Source organism: Atractosteus spatula, chromosome 7 (genome assembly GCF_055471065.1).
Source record: "Atractosteus spatula isolate fAtrSpa1 chromosome 7, fAtrSpa1.hap1, whole genome shotgun sequence".
Taxonomy (NCBI): Eukaryota; Metazoa; Chordata; class Actinopteri; order Semionotiformes; family Lepisosteidae; genus Atractosteus; species Atractosteus spatula.
In genome coordinates, this window is record NC_142712.1 from 12,482,006 (window position 1) to 12,501,945 (window position 19,940).

The 19,940-nt window shown below is 43.0% G+C and overlaps 1 pseudogene; it reads right to left on the minus strand.

Annotated features, from left to right (window-relative positions):
• Window positions 1-732: 732 nt before the first annotated feature.
• Window positions 733-12,794, minus strand: LOC148830486 (high-affinity choline transporter 1-like; annotated as a pseudogene).
• Between the last annotated feature and the right edge of the window lie 7,146 nt (window positions 12,795-19,940).

Below are 19,940 nucleotides of genomic sequence, written 5' to 3' on the forward strand. Positions count from 1 at the left end.
AAGCGTGATAAGAAGGGTAAGGAAATAGAGTGGTGCCAAAGGAAAGAAAATAACAAACAAAATGGAGCTGGCTAGGACAGTGAGGGAAAGCTAATCTGACTACAAAAGAAAACCCGAAACACACGGTCTTCGGCGTCTTCAACACCCTAGCTAACCTGCACTGACTACCCAAAACCATACAAGACAAATGGCACTCACCCGTACTAGTCTAGTGTACTAATACAAAATCAACTAAGTGTGTAAAGTGTACCTAACAACCTAAACTAACCTTATATACAAAAGTTCACACAAAAACACAAGTGAACCAGGAAGACAAATAAGGGAAAACAAGAGTAATAAACAGGAGCAGGGTACAAAAGAACACAAAAGTTGAACATGTAACACTGGGGCAAGGTTATGACAAAACAAGGATGAACACACAAACAAACGAAAATACAAAGAAACAAACAAAAAAAAAACAAAACAACAAAGCCGAAGCTATACGAAAATACACACACACAAAGCAAAACAAACCAACAAACGAAGCCGAAGCAATAACCAGAAGCGAAGCGAAGCGAAGCGAAGCGATAACCAAAACCAAACGGGACCGAAGTCAAACGAAAGGCCTCTTCTTGCTGAAAACCTCCATGTTATATGCTGAATAAGATGTGTTCTGATTGGCTGAGAGCTAATTGATGACGACATCAACTGAAAGTGTGGTGTTATGATGGGCCAATGGGGAAGGGAGAACAATCAAGGGTCAACAGTGTGGACATAACAGAAAAAACACACACAGAACACACACTGGGACGTAACAATGGTGATTAAAGAAAGCAGCACTGCCAGGGTTCTGAATGGAAAATATTGGACATAGACCCCGTCAATGAGTCTACAGTAAGGGAAATGAATTACTGGTGGGACGCCGAGTATGGGCTCCCCTCCTAATAACCTTAGCACTGCACCCACAACAAAGCCTGCAGCAGCACCATAACTATTAGTACTGGGGAAATACAGAACGCAGATGAGCTGAGAGAAAAGCACAGTGTAAGTCACATCTCCACTTATCAGCCAAAATCCATAGACAGTGTCCACTGTGATGGCGAGGCCTGTCCCGCACACCCCAACGATGAGCACAGAAACTCAATTCTGGACCTGGGGTGCTATCTGCATGGAGTTTGAATGTTCTCCCTGGTTCACATACTGTAGCTTTCCTCCCACAGTCTGAGGACATAAAGGTTGGTTAACTGGCTTCTGAAAGGAATTGGCCCTGTTGCGCGTGCATGCGTGTGTGTGCGCGTGCGTGCGCGTGCCCTGCAATAAACTGGCATCCCTTTTGGCCATTATTTGCCAAGATGGGCTCTTGCTCTCCTGTGATCATGTAGCAGTAAGAAAATAGGTGGATAGATGGATTAATGGAAGACTGTGGTAGCATATAAAGGCTTCATTACTGCATAAAAACACACAAAGGCAATTTGATAACCTGCCATTAAAGATGGAAACTCTGGGCTCCTCTTGTGAATTCTACATAACTTTGATCCATCATGCTCATTGCGTTGTTTGTAGAAATACTATAAATACGTAAAAGCAAAGCATTCAAGTATAATTTGCATTTCCTAAATAAAAGTCTTTGGACTAGAATTGCACCACCTGTATATAAAACACTATAAGAAAAAAATAGTGTTCACTTACCAGACTGATCAACATGGTAGTTAGCTGAATTACATCTGTGTATGCTACCGAGTACAGGCCTCCCAACAGTGTATATACTATGGCCACTAAAGCCGAGATTAGGATTGAGTGAATGGAAGACATGTCCAGTATAACACTCATTGTTCCTCCTGTAACAGTTTATTAAAACAAAATGCCCATGACACACACAAGTACTGTAAACATCTCCTTCCTGGAGGCTGAATAACTGGAAAACGTGTAAAGACGGAATGGATGTTAGCCCTCAGGTTTACATACATTTTTCATCTGAATGTTCATTGTCATTTCTTCTCACATAAAAAAGGCTGCCTCTGGCAAACAGCCTTCTAGGTATTCCGACTACACTATGTGAAAAACTGCACTGTTGATGCCAAAGAAAAATAAATTGTCCTCATTATGTTAAGACTGTGACAATTAATTTGATTTCTCATTCTTGCAGAATAACAGCCCTTTTATTGGCTTTTTCCCGATCTAACTGCTTTGAAATAATGCTCTTTAACAATTGTGTTAATGACTAGTGTCTTACATTGTTGATGTCAGGAATACCCGCTAGCAAACGGGAGGATGGACCCTATGCAGTACCTTAGGAGTTAAACGAAAGGCGAAGTCCGATAAGGGATCCGAGGTCCGAGAGGCAAAAGGCAAGAGCGAAGGTCTCCTAACCAGAGAAGGGCGAGGCAGAGGTCGAAGTCGAGAAGGCTGATCCAAAGGTCCGAAGGAGGAGAGTGTAGGAAAACCGGTTCAGGGACGCCAAATATGTAATCATAGTGGCTCTCTGAAGGCACCAGTTCTGTAGGGTTTGGGCATTTACTGAGACAATTATTAATTGTAGCAGTAAATCACAAAGTTGATTCTTTTGATGGCTTTAGAATCCAACCATGCGACATAACTCAAACAACGCGCACACACAGGTACTAATATACGAGGATACATTTATTAATACATAGAATATGCATGTAAAACTAACAGATCTTATCGAGAGGGTTATCAGAATACAAAAGGTATATATTCAATCAGTTACGAAGAGTTACACATCAAGAGGACATACGTTCAGTATATCATTCGTTAAGACCGTTTCATAAATGAACTTGGTTATAACTTCTACATTAGATACTCAAAACAAGTACATAACTCTTAGGAATTAAATTGATATCAACTGGTTGGGATAGCAATTGAATTCTCGAGCTGTAATGCATTGAAGTTGAATACTCATCCAATCTCTGGGGATTCAGATCTCCAGCGGGCACAAAGAAACAGTTGCAGGCTGTTGCTGTCCAATCCGCGCTCTCTGGCTGCGTGCCAGGCTGTGCTGTGCAGCTTGCGACGGTGCGCTGCTGATGCTCACTGACCGGCTAGTTAGTGTTGGCTTTAACTAGCAAAGTTTGCGCACAGGAGAAAAGATGACTGTGAGTCCCAGCAGGTTAGGAAGAGGACCGGTTCGTTCCTGATGAAGAGCTAGTTCTGAATAGTGATTCAGCTTTCCACAGTTCCGACCTGTTCACGAGGCCTGCTGCTGGTTACTCTCTGGCAACCTCCACTCTAGACTCTTAGAACAAAGGAAAGTTCTGGCACTCGGACACACTGGCCGTTCCGTGGTTGTCCGGGCTGAGTCTCAGGATGGTCAGGAGGCGCGCTGCGAGAATGTCCTGCCCTTGGGAGCCTTCTGCTCCTGGGCCGTCCTGCCCTGGAATTCTCCTTTGAATTCCCTTTAGAAAAGGCCACAGAAGTCCACTGAATCCCCTCCAGAATCTTACTGAATCTCTGTGTTGCCTGTTTTTACCTGGAGGAACTTCAGCTCGTTGATTGGCTGAAAGTTCCATGGGCATCAGAGTCCCACGTGGGTTACTCGGCCCTACCAGTCCCTGATTGGTTGATCAAGGTGAGATATGAGTCACTTACTTCTGACACTTAGGAATGCAGTCTAGATGTCCATCTGGCACTCCCTAGACATAAAGGCGCCAATGGACGACCATTGATCATGATAGCCAGGCTTAGCTAATTGCATCCCCGTCTGGGAGTTTGTTTCTTATCACAAGAAAACATCTTAAATCAGCTTGCATGAATTCTTTCTCTGTGGCTGCACCACAGAGATGGAGGGTGAGATGGGGCCTCTTTTAGGAGCATACCAACGCTTAATTCTGTCTTATTAACAAGCATTGCCGCTACATATCCCCCCTTTTTGAAGGTCATGAGGTCCTGAGGCGTTGTTGCCTTCAAAACAAAACAGAGTTAAGTGATGTCCCTTGCCATTAGAACATTAATCTTAAATGTCCACATTACTCCTCGAGAATTCATACCGGAACCAGCATTGGATACAAACAGGATGAATAACATCTGGAGTATGTATAAACACGGTAGGAGACATTATCTAAGTCTAGGAATTACACATCAGGAAGCTCACTGTCAATATCTGATACCTCTGTAGTAGATATTTGGGGAGAAATCACTTCCTTTCTTTTGACATGCTACCTTTGACTCATTCGTGCTACCCAGAGTACATCGTGATGTGAGAGTACATCATTCAGAGTACACTGTCAGTCATGATCCAGCTACCTGGCAGTAGTGTTACAATAACAACAGTTCCTGTTCCCAGCCCCCCGATAAACCACAACACCTGTGTTGGGTATCTGCTAGGGTGGTTTGGAGGTTTGTTCCATTAAAGCAAACTAAACTACCTGTACCTCTTCAGGGCTTACTGTTTCTTGGATTTATCCAATTCAATAGTGTGGCACCTGAAGGCATCCATAACCTCAAGTTTGGTCTTATGTGTCTGGTTCTAGACAGTACAGTGTTAAGTCACCAAGCTGTACTATGGCCTCCTCGGGAACTTACAGGAAACTGTTGGTTAGGTAGCTGCATTGTGGTAGCTGTCACAAGTCACAGTGTCAGTTAAACGTGGTGTGCCGACCAGCCATTTACTTCCCACCTGCTCTTCATGGGGTTCATTAACCTCTCTCTGCTCGTTAGTAGCTTTACATCCTTCATTGGTGAATCGTTTAGACACAGCCAATGGATAGCTTTGGTAGCCATAACCCATCTCAAGATTTGGAACCAAATTCAATCTTGGATTGTCTTCTGGGTGAGCTATGAGCGATGGGGTTAATGTCACACACTCCTCTACTGAGAAGAGTGGAATCAAGTGGGTTGGGATTTGTGCCATGGTTAGACTGGCTACAGTGGCACTAAACTCCCTTAACAGGTCTTGTGTCAACATTCTGGCCTGTTGCACACAAGCATAAACCCACTGTATAACACCAACAATCATGTCCACTGGTTGGGGAATAAGGTTTAACCCTGTTGCATAGGAAGTTGCCTGTAGGGTTTTCCCTAAGCTTTCCAACTTTTGCTGCTGTCGATACAGTCTGTCACTACCCTCTGGCATCTCCTTCACCTGCCTTCTTGGGGCAGTCAGGGTGAGAGTGCCAGTACCAAACAAACCTACCAAAAAGAGCAAACGTGCAACAGTGGCGGCAGCAATCAGTCCTCCCAAAAGTCTTTTCGGGTGGCTGACCCCAGTCATCTCCTTCTGAGTGACTGTTGTCTTTCTAAGCTGGCGCAGCATGTACATGGTGTCTTTCTCAGTATGCCATGTGGCATCTTGGGCACCAACATCCTGGAAATCTGGGGAAATCTGACGCAGCGGCTGATGCTGCTCCTCCTTTTCCAGGGCATCTGCTTTTTCAATTTGTTCATGCCTGTGCTCTAGGAACCCTGCAGGGGGTGGTGCAGCGGTGGAGCATGCCTGACCCTCGGCTGAGTGGTCATCTGGAGCACCTGAGTGATCTGGGATTGTTATCCCATTCTCACTGTTCAGGTCCACCCTGCACACTTCCTGATTGAGGAATCCCTCTATCGGCATGTTTACAATCGTTCGCTGGGGGTAGGTGTAGGACACCTGCTCGCTCCCCCCTTCCCTCACTGGGGGTTCAGGGAGCTGCCCCAGCACTGGGATAGCTAGTTCATTGTCTTTGAACTTACTATCACCCACCAGGCCCATGTCAGTGCAGGCGGGGATTCTGACACCCCTCTTTGCGATGTCCTGCACTGGCAGGCGGGTGACTTGACCATCCAGCTCCAGTCTGGCTGAACCACTGTTGGTCAGACTCAGACTGACAGACTGAGCTGGTGGCTGTAACAAAACCGGCTCGGCTTTCATTCCCTGTCCCTTCTGGGGGACTGGGTGTGTTGGAAACCCTGCTGTCGAGGCAGGAACAATCAGGTCAGTCTCACTCACTACCTGGTAGTTGTGAGTAATAATGTTACCTGACTGCAGGTTCCCTGGGTCACAGCAGAGGGAATCGGCATCTGGGATCCGGTGTGTCCACAACGCAGTAGTCTCAGCGTCCAGCTGGACCTCCTGTCTAACCTGTGAATGTTGCACCAGGGGCACCTGGCGGTGGCCCTGTGACAGCTGCTCAAGCCGATCCTCACTAATAGAGGACCTCTCAGGGCTAAGGGTGAGGGCTACATCACCAACCTGCTCTCCTGCCATCTGGATCCCTTCCACCACTGCAGGGTGGTGGTCCTGACCCCTCTTGGGTGCCAGGGTGCACAGGGAAAGCTCCTTTTCATCGCCAGGTGGGGAGATCTGCTCCTCTTTAGGGATGTAAAAGGGGTGTGCTTTACCTGGTGGATCAGGCGGCTGCTTGGAGCACCGCTCCTGTGGCAGGGAGGCTGTTGTGACCTCAGCCGGGACACGACTTCCCTGTATATCCGGGGAACAAGAAAATATTTTTATTTCTTGTCCAGAGGGAACAGAAGGAATCTCCACATAGGCTTCTGTGTTCGGTGGGCACTGTGTGAGCACAGTCTGCCTCTTGGCCCCCCTTTCCTTCTGTACAGAAGGCTTAGGAGCCTTGACCTGTTTCCACACTTTGCCTTTCTGGTGATCCACCAAAGGTTCCTCTCTGAGTCGCATGCCCTTTTCTTTTTCAACCCGTTTGAGCTTGCCGTGTGACATCAAACACCTTTCAACCTCAGTGTCAATCAGCGTCTCACTGTGTAAGACATCTCCCATGGCAGCCTTGAGGTAAAAGCTTCCTGCTTTTCCTCTGTGTTTTACTGCCTGCTCTGTGACTTCAGGGGTGGAGTCAGCACTCGCTTGGGAGTGGCTGACCTCATCCAGGCAGGAACCTTTCCGCTCAATCAGATAGACTGAGGGAGGGAGAGGGGGCAGGTCTCCGCCTCCTCCAGTGGAGAGTATCAGCTCATTCACGCTTCCGGCAGCCTTGGGGAGCGGTAGTCTCTGTCCTAATAAAACTTGTTCAAGCCTGGCCAGGCGGGCGGCTACTGAATCCTTTTGTTCAGCTTTATCTAGCCCTTTCCCTCCCCCAGTGTTCTCATGGCTCTTAGGACGCTGGGTGCGGTCCTGTGTGCCTGCTTTGGAACGGGGCTTAGCCAGCTCAGGAGCCTGTGCTCCTTCGAGCAGGAGGGAGTTAACCCTGCTGGCTCTGACGGCGAACACAGTCGCTTTAGCAGCTTTTTGCTCAGAGCGACTTTGGACATCATACTACCAGGCTTTCTGCACGAATCTCTTAATATCAGTCATTTTCATGGTCTGTGCATCTGTATGCATTAAGATCATCTTTCTGACTGATGGGTGGAGATTCGCAATGAATAAACCCTTGAAATGTATGTTCTCTTCGCAACCCTCATCATTTCGCCCTGCAAAATAAGTTCGTCTAAGTCTCTCGTAATATTCGCGAGGGGACTCTGCTCTCTCGTGCTTAATGTTAAGAGCGGCGGCTATCGCGACAGTCGGGTCAATAAACGCACTGTATTCTTCGATAAGTGCATGACAAAGCTGTTCAAAGTCATTACAGACTTCTTTCATCTGCCTAGCCATCCACTCATGTACAGCTCTGCTGGTAGTTTTCCTGACCAGAAACACTTTCTCCTGTTCTGTGGCGTTTGGCAGGTACTGCAGGTTATACCTGAGGTCTTGAATATAACTCTCGATATTATTCTCTGACACTGCAGGGTCAAATCTCTCTATGTCCTTCGTTAGCTCTCTCAGAGAATGGAGATTTATTCTCCTAGCTTCTCCGCTGACGGAGATATGACGGAGATCGTGGTCAGACCTGTCGCTGCTAGAGAGAGTGCTTAATAGCGAATCGAATTCAGACCTTTTAGCAACCATCGTTAAACTTAAAGAGTATTACTTTTAAGTACGAAATCACAGTTTTACCACAGAAAACCACAAGATCAAATATGCAATCAACCCTGTAGATCGCAAAAGATCACAAAACACTCAAGCACTGCTTAAAGAGCAAGGGGAACTTTTTCTGTTGGCTTTCAGCACACTGTATTATCGTGTATGAAACCCGCGGCGTTTTATATTGAATTATTCCGCTTGGTTGATTCATTTCAGTCTTGCCACGCCGGTCCAGGGACGCCAAAAATGTAGGAAAACCGGTTCAGGGACGCCAAATATGTAATCATAGTGGCTCTCTGAAGGCACCAGTTCTGTAGGGTTTGGGCATTTACTGAGACAATTATTAATTGTAGCAGTAAATCACAAAGTTGATTCTTTTGATGGCTTTAGAATCCAACCATGCGACATAACTCAAACAACGCGCACACACAGGTACTAATACACGAGGATACATTTATTAATACATAGAATATGCATGTAAAACTAACAGATCTTATCGAGAGGGTTATCAGAATACAAAAGGTATATATTCAATCAGTTACGAAGAGTTACACATCAAGAGGACATACGTTCAGTATATCATTCGTTAAGACCGTTTCATAAATGAACTTGGTTATAACTTCTACATTAGATACTCAAAACAAGTACATAACTCTTAGGAATTAAATTGATATCAACTGGTTGGGATAGCAATTGAATTCTCGAGCTGTAATGCATTGAAGTTGAATACTCATCCAATCTCTGGGGATTCAGATCTCCAGCGGGCACAAAGAAACAGTTGCAGGCTGTTGCTGTCCAATCCGCGCTCTCTGGCTGCGTGCCAGGCTGTGCTGTGCGGCTTGCGACAGTGCGCTGCTGATGCTCACTGACCGGCTAGTTAGTGTTGGCTTTAACTAGCAAAGTTTGCGCACAGGAGAAAAGATGACTGTGAGTCCCAGCAGGTTAGGAAGAGGACCGGTTCGTTCCTGATGAAGAGCTAGTTCTGAATAGTGATTCAGCTTTCCACAGTTCCGACCTGTTCACGAGGCCTGCTGCTGGTTACTCTCTGGCAACCTCCACTCTAGACTCTTAGAACAAAGGAAAGTTCTGGCACTCGGACACACTGGCCGTTCCGTGGTTGTCCGGGCTGAGTCTCAGGATGGTCAGGAGGCGCGCTGCGAGAATGTCCTGCCCTTGGGAGCCTTCTGCTCCTGGGCCGTCCTGCCCTGGAATTCTCCTTTGAATTCCCTTTAGAAAAGGCCACAGAAGTCCACTGAATCCCCTCCAGAATCTTACTGAATCTCTGTGTTGCCTGTTTTTACCTGGAGGAACTTCAGCTCGTTGATTGGCTGAAAGTTCCATGGGCATCAGAGTCCCACGTGGGTTACTCGGCCCTACCAGTCCCTGATTGGTTGATCAAGGTGAGATATGAGTCACTTACTTCTGACACTTAGGAATGCAGTCCAGATGTCCATCTGGCACTCCCTAGACATATAGGCGCCAACGGACGACCATTGATCATGATAGCCAGGCTTAGCTAATTGCATCCCCATCTGGGAGTTTGTTTCTTATCACAAGAAAACATCTTAAATCAGCTTGCATGAATTCTTTCTCTGTGGCTGCACCACAGAGATGGAGGGTGAGATGGGGCCTCTTTTAGGAGCATACCAACGCTTAATTCTGTCTTATTAACAAGCATTGCCGCTACAAGAGCAACAAGAGAGTTTCCAAATCCGAGGGGCGAGACGGTAGGCGAAGTTGTAGGTAAAGTTCCGTGGTTGGCAACGATGAGGCAAGAGGCAAGAGGCAAGAGGCAAGAGGCAAGAGGCAAGAGGCAAAGAGATACAAAGGCGAAGCAGGTGTTCTAAAGAGCAACCAATACCGGGCGAAGAGGATACAGAGGGGTTTAAATACTGTGTGAAGAAGAAGGTGCGTTGATTAAGGAAGTGTCGTGGTTGGCTGATTTGCTGGGGCGGTGTCGTTTGGCAGAAGTGCTCAGGGCTGGGGTATAATTAGTGCGGGTGCGTTTCCATGTGAGAATGCAGTGAGTAGAGGGCGTGACAGTACTCCCCCCTTCACGGGCAGCTCCCGACGCCCCAGTGGTCTTCTGCGAGGTGGTCTTGTGGAAATCGAGGATGAGTGTCCGGTCCAAGATATCATTTTCGGGAACCCAAGATCTCTCCTCTGGTCCATAATCCTCCCAGTCGACCAGGTATTGTCGTGAGCCCTTGTACCAACGCGAGTCCAGAATTTTGTTGACAGTGTAGGCAGGGAGGCCATCGATCAGACGAGGGGGAGGAGATCGTGTCACGACTATAGTCCCCCCTCCTTAAGGGTGCTCCAGCCCTTTCACTAAGACTTTATTCTCTGCACCTGTTCCCTATTCCCAGCCCACCTTAAAAGCCAGGCGCTGACGCTCATCCGGGCTCTGCATCTGATTTCCATATCGTGCGAGTCCGGGACCTGGAAGCGCCTGGTCCCGTTAAGGTTTTAACCTCTGTTCCCGTTCCTGTTCCTCGTCCGCCGGTTCCGACCCGGCCTTCGTGGGTTTTAATTCCTTCCTCTGATGGATCTCCTGGTTTTGGACTTACCTTCATGTTTTGGATACTCTATGGATTACTCTCTCGGATTGTTCGCCTCGGCCACACCTTCCCCGTGCACCAGCGCACCTTGGACACGCCCCCCTGTCTTCAGCCCCGTATTCCTGCATGACGTTTCCCTTGTGTTCCCCCACTTCTTCAGATTGTGTCGTCCGCATAGGGTCCGGAAAGAACTGTTCGTTACAGAATGCAGAGCCAACACCTGGACCCCGCGGACGGCACCCTGGCAGCCTGGATTCCATCAGTTTTTTTTTTCTCCCCTTTTTTTTTCTTAGGGCTTCGGAGCCGCCCTGAAAAGGAGGGGCGTACTGTCACGACTATAGTCCCCCCTCCTTAAGGGTGCTCCAGCCCTTTCACTAAGACTTTATTCTCTGCACCTGTTCCCTATTCCCAGCCCACCTTAAAAGCCAGGCGCTGACGCTCATCCGGGCTCTGCATCTGATTTCCATATCGTGCGAGTCCGGGACCTGGAAGCGCCTGGTCCCGTTAAGGTTTTAACCTCTGTTCCCGTTCCTGTTCCCCGTCCGCCGGTTCCGACCCGGCCTTCGTGGGTTTTAATTCCTTCCTCTGATGGATCTCCTGGTTTTGGACTTACCTTCATGTTTTGGATACTCTATGGATTACTCTCTCGGATTGTTCGCCTCGGCCACACCTTCCCCGTGCACCAGCGCACCTTGGACACGCCCCCCTGTCTTCAGCCCCGTATTCCTGCATGACGTTTCCCTTGTGTTCCCCCACTTCTTCAGATTGTGTCGTCCGCATAGGGTCCGGAAAGAACTGTTCGTTACAGATCGGGGTTGGGGTCTGGAAAGAGGGGAGCGATAGAAAGGCCGCAGGAGGGAGACATGAAAAGTGGGGTGAATCCTGAGCGAGGGGGGAAGAGCCAGACGGAAGGAAACCGGGATGATTTGGGAGAGGATGCGGAAAGGACCAATAAAGCGAGGACCGAGCTTCTTAGAGGGTTGCCGCAGGCGAAGATTCCAGGTAGAGAGCCATACGAATTGACCCCTCCTAAGTCGAGGAGCCGGACAGCCGTGGTTGGCAGCCGTGCTCAGGGCTGGGGTGTAATTAGTGCGGGTGCGTTTCCGTGTGAGAATGCGGTGAGTAGAGGATGTGACAGTTGAAAAGGAGAACGTAAGAGACAGCTGAATGGAAACCACATGTGTTTTAATTCATAACTGTATTTTACATGTTATGAAGTGGTTTTAGTTGTATTTTTAATATTATATATAAAAATAACACATTCTTTTGTTTACAAAGAGAAGTTGTGCTTTTTCTTACCTAAAGCGCTTAGAATACAAGCCACCCATAATAAATCTCCAATGAAAGCAGGTATTATAAGAAAACTTGTGAGTGTGTTTCCATTTTTTTTGTTGAAATGGATCCATCATTGTCACATACTGTTTGGATCTCATTGGCTTGGCAAAGAAAATCCCACCTAATTTGAAAAAAGTGGTACTGAAATGTTTTATGGTGTTAAGCCATACAGGTAATGTGACAATCTCTTTCACATTATCACCCATACTATGTAAGGTATTTCTTTGAGAGTATACAGCAGTACAAGGTGTCCAACCCTGGTCCTAAAGAGCCACCATCCAGCAAGTCTTATAGATCACTGTTAAATCATCAATTTGTGAAGACTTGGTATACATGTGAGTTTTGATCAATTTTGAAAATTAATTAAGTAAATGAATAGGTTCAGGTCAGGTTGTCCTTGAACAGAACAGGGTTTTACTAGTTTCATATCAAATGACCTCTACACTAATTCACTGAACAATTGCCTGCTTCAATATAATAAATGATTGACAGATTTAGGGTTTATAAAATCTGATCGATTGTGATCTCTAGGATAAGTGATGGCCCTGATATAGAGTCATCATGCAGGTGTCTTCTCCATTAATGGGACATTTACTCACCAACAACAAAGTTGATCACATATGCCAGGGGTCCCAGTGCCCAGATCAAGCCCTGTGTAGGAACATAAACTGCTTCTGCTGTCCCCATGATATAGCCTACTCCAACCCACGTGGCTGAAAATGTACAAAAAACACTGCTGCTAACTGTTAAATCTTCATTCACTGAGGAAATATTTTGGGCCCTTGTAGTAGAAGAACAGAATCTTCCTCAAATTCTCCTACTTAGAATGTGCTCCAGAGTCTGACACGCACATGAACACATCTGGGCATCTTACCAGTCATAGTAAAAATCCCAATGAAAACATGAATATTGCGACCTCCAACCATAGTGACTTCACTCCTGTTCCCTGTGCACTTCTTTTCTTCCTTTTTGGACTTTCTAGAAGCCCAAATTCCAGTAACAAGGATGACTATGTAAAACACAATGACAGCTATCAGGCCAGGAATGTTGACAGCCATCTTATCCTGCAGATTCCTGAGAAATGCACAAAAGAAAACAAAAAATATATAAACAGCACAGTTTCTCATACAGATCCTCAAGTAATGTGAAAAAACTATGCAGGTACTGTATATTTCTTTCATAATGTAATTACCTGATTTTTTTCCAGTATGTCACCATGAGAGACAGGTGTTATCATTCATTTTTTTGTAATAGTGGAGTGTTAGTTCCTTTCGTATATATATATTTTTTTCATTTATAAACCCTTGGATATCCGCTGTTAGAAGTAGATCTAACAAGGTTTTGTTTAATAAACCTGATTTACCTAATTTGTGTACGTTTGGCCAAAGGAACAGTAATTAATTTATTACAGGTATGTCAATACATTGGGTTGTGCATGTTGCATGCATTATAAATAAATACAAAAAATATATATAGTATATCCATAATTATCTGTATAACTATAACCTACCGTTAAAGTATATAAGAAGCGTCTAGTATGGTAGCAAGTAAATACTAGACATGTATTTACTTGCTACCATACTAGACAAGTATACGCAAGCAGCACCGTCAGGAGTAGCAATGTAGTTATTGACAGCACTCTTATACTGGTGCCAGACCATAATCGAAGGTTTCGCAATGTAGTAGTATACAACAACTGCAAAGAGTTTAAAATAGTCAATCTCTCAAACAAGATTAAAACGTGAATTTCAGTCCTGCAGTGTTTCGGACACACGGGTATGTCTGAGCATTTTCTCTAGCTGTTGAAGATTACAGTACGTCTGACAGCTACCTTTTTCAAGGAACATAAATATACTACACAGTGGTTATCAGGCTTCAATCAAAATGGGTTTTTAAAGTTCGCTGAGACTGAACGCAATGACCCCTACACCTGTGTTAAATTGATCGATTAACGCTTGACGCATCCCAACAATAAAATAGTGACTCAATAAAAATAGGTAGCCATCTCCTATGACATTAACAATACAATAATTGTTTCACATTTCTAAATTACTTTAAAAATAATCGCCCATGATTAGCAGTGCAAAGGTCCAGTCACGATCAGACCAATAAGTGTTTTTAAATAGGAATATTTAACACTTCAAACACTACTTTAAATTCAAATAATTAAAATTAAATATAGTATACTTAAAATGCATGTATATGAAGGTGCATTGGTTACTGCTAATCTTGCTGTATCTTAACTGAAAAAATCTTGAATTTAAAACGCTACAGTCAAACCTACCTTGTGGACGCGGGTTAGAATACAGGAGAGAAACAAACTCTTCAACCAAACACATTTTGGAGGCGTCATTTAGAAACCATTCAAATGAGATTTATTAATAGTGTAACGAATATGCCCCTGCGCATAACAGGGATGTCGGCCGCCCGGGCGGAGGAAGGTCTTCATTAGCTCACCCAGCAAGACCCTTGTTGAGCGACACGAGACCCGGCTTCGCTCCCATGTAGTGAAGGACTAACTTGGGCGGGAGCAGTAAGGGCACAAGCCCAAGAACCCGAATCCATTACAATATTGATGCCAGGACTTCAGTGCGATTTGCTACGTACTTCGCCAATCCTTAGCGGTTGTTCAGAAGAATATAAAAAATAAATAAGTGTCCTGTATCAGTTAAGGTACACTTTTCTCTGCCTTTTGAGATGTGTCTGGTCTTGATCCCACTTGTATTGAAACATCTCTCACTTACCATCTGAACCTGTATGGAACTCATTGTTTTTGTATAACAGAATGTTAAATGCATGTATAATTTATGTATCTTTACGCATTTTGTGAAAGTTTTCTCTAGCTAACAGGCTTTACCAACACATGGGAAGAAGAAGAATTGAGATCTCAAAAGGTATTATTTACCTAAACCCCTCACAACCCTTGTTCATCTGATTGTGGTCTCGTGTTTGGTTGACAGGGCCCTCTCTTGTTATGCCTCTTAGCTTTCAAATGCCACCCTGAAGGATGTCAGAGAGTCACCTACCTAGCAGATTCAAAGGCAGTTTATTATGCTAATTTTTTTTATCTCCTGTCCTTGTTATGTTTTTTTTACCTTCCCTGTAAAACACTTTGAGAAGCTACTTTTAAAGGCACTATATAAAATCAAGTTTATTATCACATGTCTGTTTCATGCCAAGGCTCCCTGAAGACATTTATAATGAATATTTCCTCTTATAAACATGAAATGGCATTGTGAGACAGTTGTTTGCAAAGCAGGCAGTAGAAATGTTCTCAGACTCAGATATTTTTCTATTTTTTCCACACCCAAGGAGTCAAGTTACTTCACAAGCTGTCTTCCTTGTGGAAGATCTCCAGTAGAATCAGTGCCAGTCCGGTTGGTCTAGAGCTATTCCTTGGACTCCACCTCTTTTTCCCATCTTATCATTGATAGTTCTGTCTTTAGTGCCATGAGTTAAGTTAAAAAGTTAGATTTCTACTGTTTATTACCAAAATATATCAAATTTATTATGTTTTTCGATGGCATTTGTAAAACTATTTTCTTTGGTATAATAATTATGAATAGCTAAAACATAAAATAATTCAAATACTTACTTGTAACATATAATACTTACCAGTAAATTATTCTTATATACACATTTTTACATATGACCTGAAAGCTTCCCCATGGACTACATATATTGTACATCATATAGAAGACAAATAGTCTGCAACTTAAACTCATACATTTAGTGTGAGATGAGAGATTTACTTCACAAAGGTGAAAAGGTGAAAGTGTAAAATTAAATTTTCCTTAAGTGTCACATACTTATCATCTTGCACTTACAAGTTTGCAGTGAGATTGAATTATTTTACACTAGAAGAATGTGCATTTAAGTTAAATGAAGGCTGGGGAGAAATATTTTTCTCTTGTTGCTTTCTTGATGTGAATTAAGAACAATTAAAAACAGACAAAAATCTGTTCCTAAAAGAGGAATTTCTGGATCCCAAAAACAGAAACGCAGTGAAAAGGACTAGTCATGACAGATACTAAAATGCACTGAAAACACAAAAAATTTGTGTGATTTCTGCCTTTTTTTCTCTTCAGTACATTTGTTTAAAAAAATATAAGATTTGTTTTCCTCTGAGGGAATTGTTTTGTGGACACACAGCACTTCTGCATATTTAAATATAATGCAGAAAAAAAACATTGTACATGTATAACACATAACTTTAACACACACTTTAAGTGCCCAACCAGAGAAAACAAAACATTTAACTTATTACATGCCAATGCTAAGGACGCATAGAGCTACACAGTCCTTCCTGCTTACACCACTATACAAGCCTATTGTACAGCACCAACCTGTGACCATGAGGACTGTGAGGAGATGGTCTCAGGAGGCTATGGAAGATCGACGTGGTGCTTTGAAGGTTACCGTCTGGGATGTGCTGTTCGAGCCACATGGGGATGACATAGACAACATGGTGGACTGTGTTACTGACTAAATCCGTTTACACATGTTTTTTGTGCAATATATGCCAGGGACTTATATATTTATATTTATAATATGCAATATCATATTTTATTTTGATATTTTGTATCATTTTGTTACACTGTGCTGTGTTGACTGTGCTAAGCTGCTGTTGCACTGCAATTTCCCTCACGGGATCAATAAAGTATCTATCTATAACAACATATAACACTTATAACACATTACAAAACATATTAGTGGATTGTAAAGGTCAAAAATTGTGTTTATCCTTGCCATTTGCATTGACAGCTTTAATGGATAGTGGAACAAAGTAACGTTTGTATCTGTTTGACTTACATTTGGGAACCCTAAAACATTTGCCAGATGAAAGAGGTTGATATTCAGAATTGAGGATGTGGGAAGGTTCTGATGTAATTTGTTCTGCCTGTTTGATTATGGCTTTTTCAAAGATTGTCTGCAGGGAGGGGTGCTGTTTCACTCCCATGACCTTCAAAGCTATTTGGATGAGACGGGTAATTTGCGATCTTAATTGAACTGATAAATTACCAAACCACACTGTTATACCATATCTGATAATGCTCTCGATTACAGTATGGTAAAAGAGTCGCAGTATTTCCTTTAGAACCCCAAACACTCTTAGTTTGTGGTGGATTACTACATGTGAGTGATCACCAACTTCTCTGGGATCAAAAACTATTTCTTTTGTTTTATTAACATTCAAAATTGGGCTATTGTTGTCACACCATTGCACAAACCTTTGGATTTCTGTCATGTACACAGATGAACCGCTTCCCCTATGCATTAAGCCAAGCAGAGCTGTATCATCTGAGAATTTGAAAATGAAGTTGCTTTGACTACTGCTTGTACACTCATTTGTATACATTGTGAACAGAACTGGAGAGCTCACACAGCCCTGAGGAGCACCTGTGCTAATGGATCGTGACTTGGAAAGAGTTTTGTTGACCCTGACATACTGTGTGCGATATGTTAAAAATGAAAGGCACCATCTTATAATGTTATGGTTAACGGACATTTGCTTCAACTTGCTTATCAATAGATGGGGATGCAGCATATTAAATGCAGAGCTGCAGTCCAGAAACAGCAGCCGCGCATAGGCATTGGGGTCCTATACTGTAGGTGTTTAAGAACCTCGTATAATGCTGCTAATTGCATCACTGGTGCCCTGCCGGTGTTTATATGCAAACTGATATGGATCCAGTACGTTGTTCACTTCTGAGCACAGCATGGCTACCATAATTCTCTCCAAACATTTCATAACAACAGATGTCAGTGCTACCAGTCTGTAGTCATTATTATGTGAGGGACAAAGCTTTTTGGGCACTGGCCCATGCTGGAACAGAGTAAAAGTCAACAGACTTCTGAAAGACAGGGCCACATTCTTACTTGTAACAGGGAAACCTACTGTATATGAAAAGTTCCAGAACCCTGCCCCATCAAACATTAACAAGACAAAAAGCTGTATAACACATATGAAAAAAAATCAAACATATAGAATAGTGAGAATCTGCGAAAATTACATTTTGATATTCTTAATGGAAGTGCTCCAAGAAACTAGACTTCAAACATCCTGCTATAACAAAAACTCTCAAGGTTTTTTTTTAAAGAAATCATTGTCACTGCCAGATGCTATTAGCTGTTAATCAAAGAGCTGACAGAATCTCCTCCAATTTTCAGATAATTGACTCTTGTCTGAAATTCTTTGATGGTTTTAGGTTCGGTTCAATTGACCCATTGTCATTGTTGCTTGTTGTATTTTTCCTTACAGCACGTGTTGCCTTAGACCAAGATTATAGTTCTGCAGCAACAACAGTGTTAGTGAAACCAGGTCAGACTAGGAACAACTGCCATTCCTGGTCGGACTGTTCAACCATATATTGTAATATTAATTCTGTCTTTGTTTCATGTGAAACCGGAAACCTTTTACAGTGCACTGCAGTTAATAGAACTACAACATACAGCGATATGTAATTCTTGTTTTAATTAGACCATTATTTCACAGACCTTGACCATTCATTTAAAAAAATGTAAGAAATATTTTCTCATACAACCACGCGATGGCACTGTTGGTGGACGTTTTCTGTGACAGGCAAGGGTGTTGGAAAGCCAAGTGTCTTCTGTTTTTTAATACCCAGGCTGTCAGTTACTTAGTTAGATCTAACTACCTAACTGCAAAAATGTAATATTTCATGGGAATCATATTTTCAGTAAAAAACTGGATAAGATCATTTAAACATTTTTACAAACAAGAGGAACCTGTTTAGTCCGTTTAGCTAGTCATGTTTTTAGTAACGAATTACTAAGATCTAAGACTGCAAAGATATCATCCAGCTGTTTTTATGAAAGACATCAACTCAGTGGACTTCTTCAGAAACACAAAACTACAAGTTAGTAAAGTTAGTCGATTTTTAAACTGATAACAGGAGGCATTTTTTTTTTTTACATAAAAGGTTGTGGGACCAAGATGCTCAACTATGATGTGGCTTCTTTCAAGAAATGGCTGTGTGACTAATTGGCTCTTGTCCCCGTGAAATAAAAAAAAAATCCCTTTAAAATCTGTGGGAATTGTCAGGGGAATTTGGTGACAACTATGGTGAGACTGTACCCCTCAACCACAGCTGAGGGCAGCACCCTCACATTTTTGGCATCAGATATTCAGCTCAATTAACTGTTCATCTCATTTGTAGTCTTCGAACAGTGCCTTGCAAGAGAATTCACAATGAATAAATATAAAGTTGGTGTATTTTTTTCTGTACCACTTCTGTTCCTCAGATGTAATGCAGAAAATGGCCTCTTAGAACACTACATATTTTCACTATATTTTTATATTAAGCCTGCTACCAACATATTTCTGTGGTTCGATTATATAACATTTTCTAAAACCATTTTCTACATTTTAATAATTATAAAAAGCTTAAGGTTTCCATATCCAATAAATTGTTCCAATATATATACATATGATCTGAAACCTTTTCCATGGTCGGCATATACATCGTATAGATGTATAGATGTACACAGTTTTCCATCACATTGGCCTTGTTTCAGCACAGCTCACCACACCAGCATATTTAGTTTAAATAATATACAAATACGTGTACTGTATATCCCAGCCTTAACCAGCGTTCATTCATCTTCAATTTGCTTGTCCAGATGAAGGTAATTTACAGTTGTATGTCTGATACTTAGAATAAAAAACGATTCTGTACAGTGGCTAAAGTATAGGATGTCCTGTTTTAAGTTTGGGTAAGGGGGTAAATCAGACGTAGGACCAGAAAAGCACAGGTATTTGTGAAATGTACATGTTCATACAGTACAAATACACATTTATATAAGAGTTTACAGTACCTCTTACCTGAAGAATTAAATAATGATCTGATAGAACATCAAGTTGTATGTTATTTAACTTATTGTGTCTCCTGCTGTTCTGTGTTTATGTTTTCGGTATTTCTTTAATGTCTTATTATTGGAGCATACATGCAAATAAGCATTTCATTGCACTTGTCCCTGTGACAAGGAACTGAACTGAACTGATCTGATTGATAATTATTTAGTTACAGTTTTGGAATTTATTATAAGGTAACGGAATCGATGTTTTAAAAATATCTTACTATGGTCACCAGACAGAGTAACCAAACAGCGGCGGTTTTGTAGCCCAAGCTGTCCATCTTTCAGATGCCAGTGGGGGTGGAGTTCACAAACTTGAACACAGG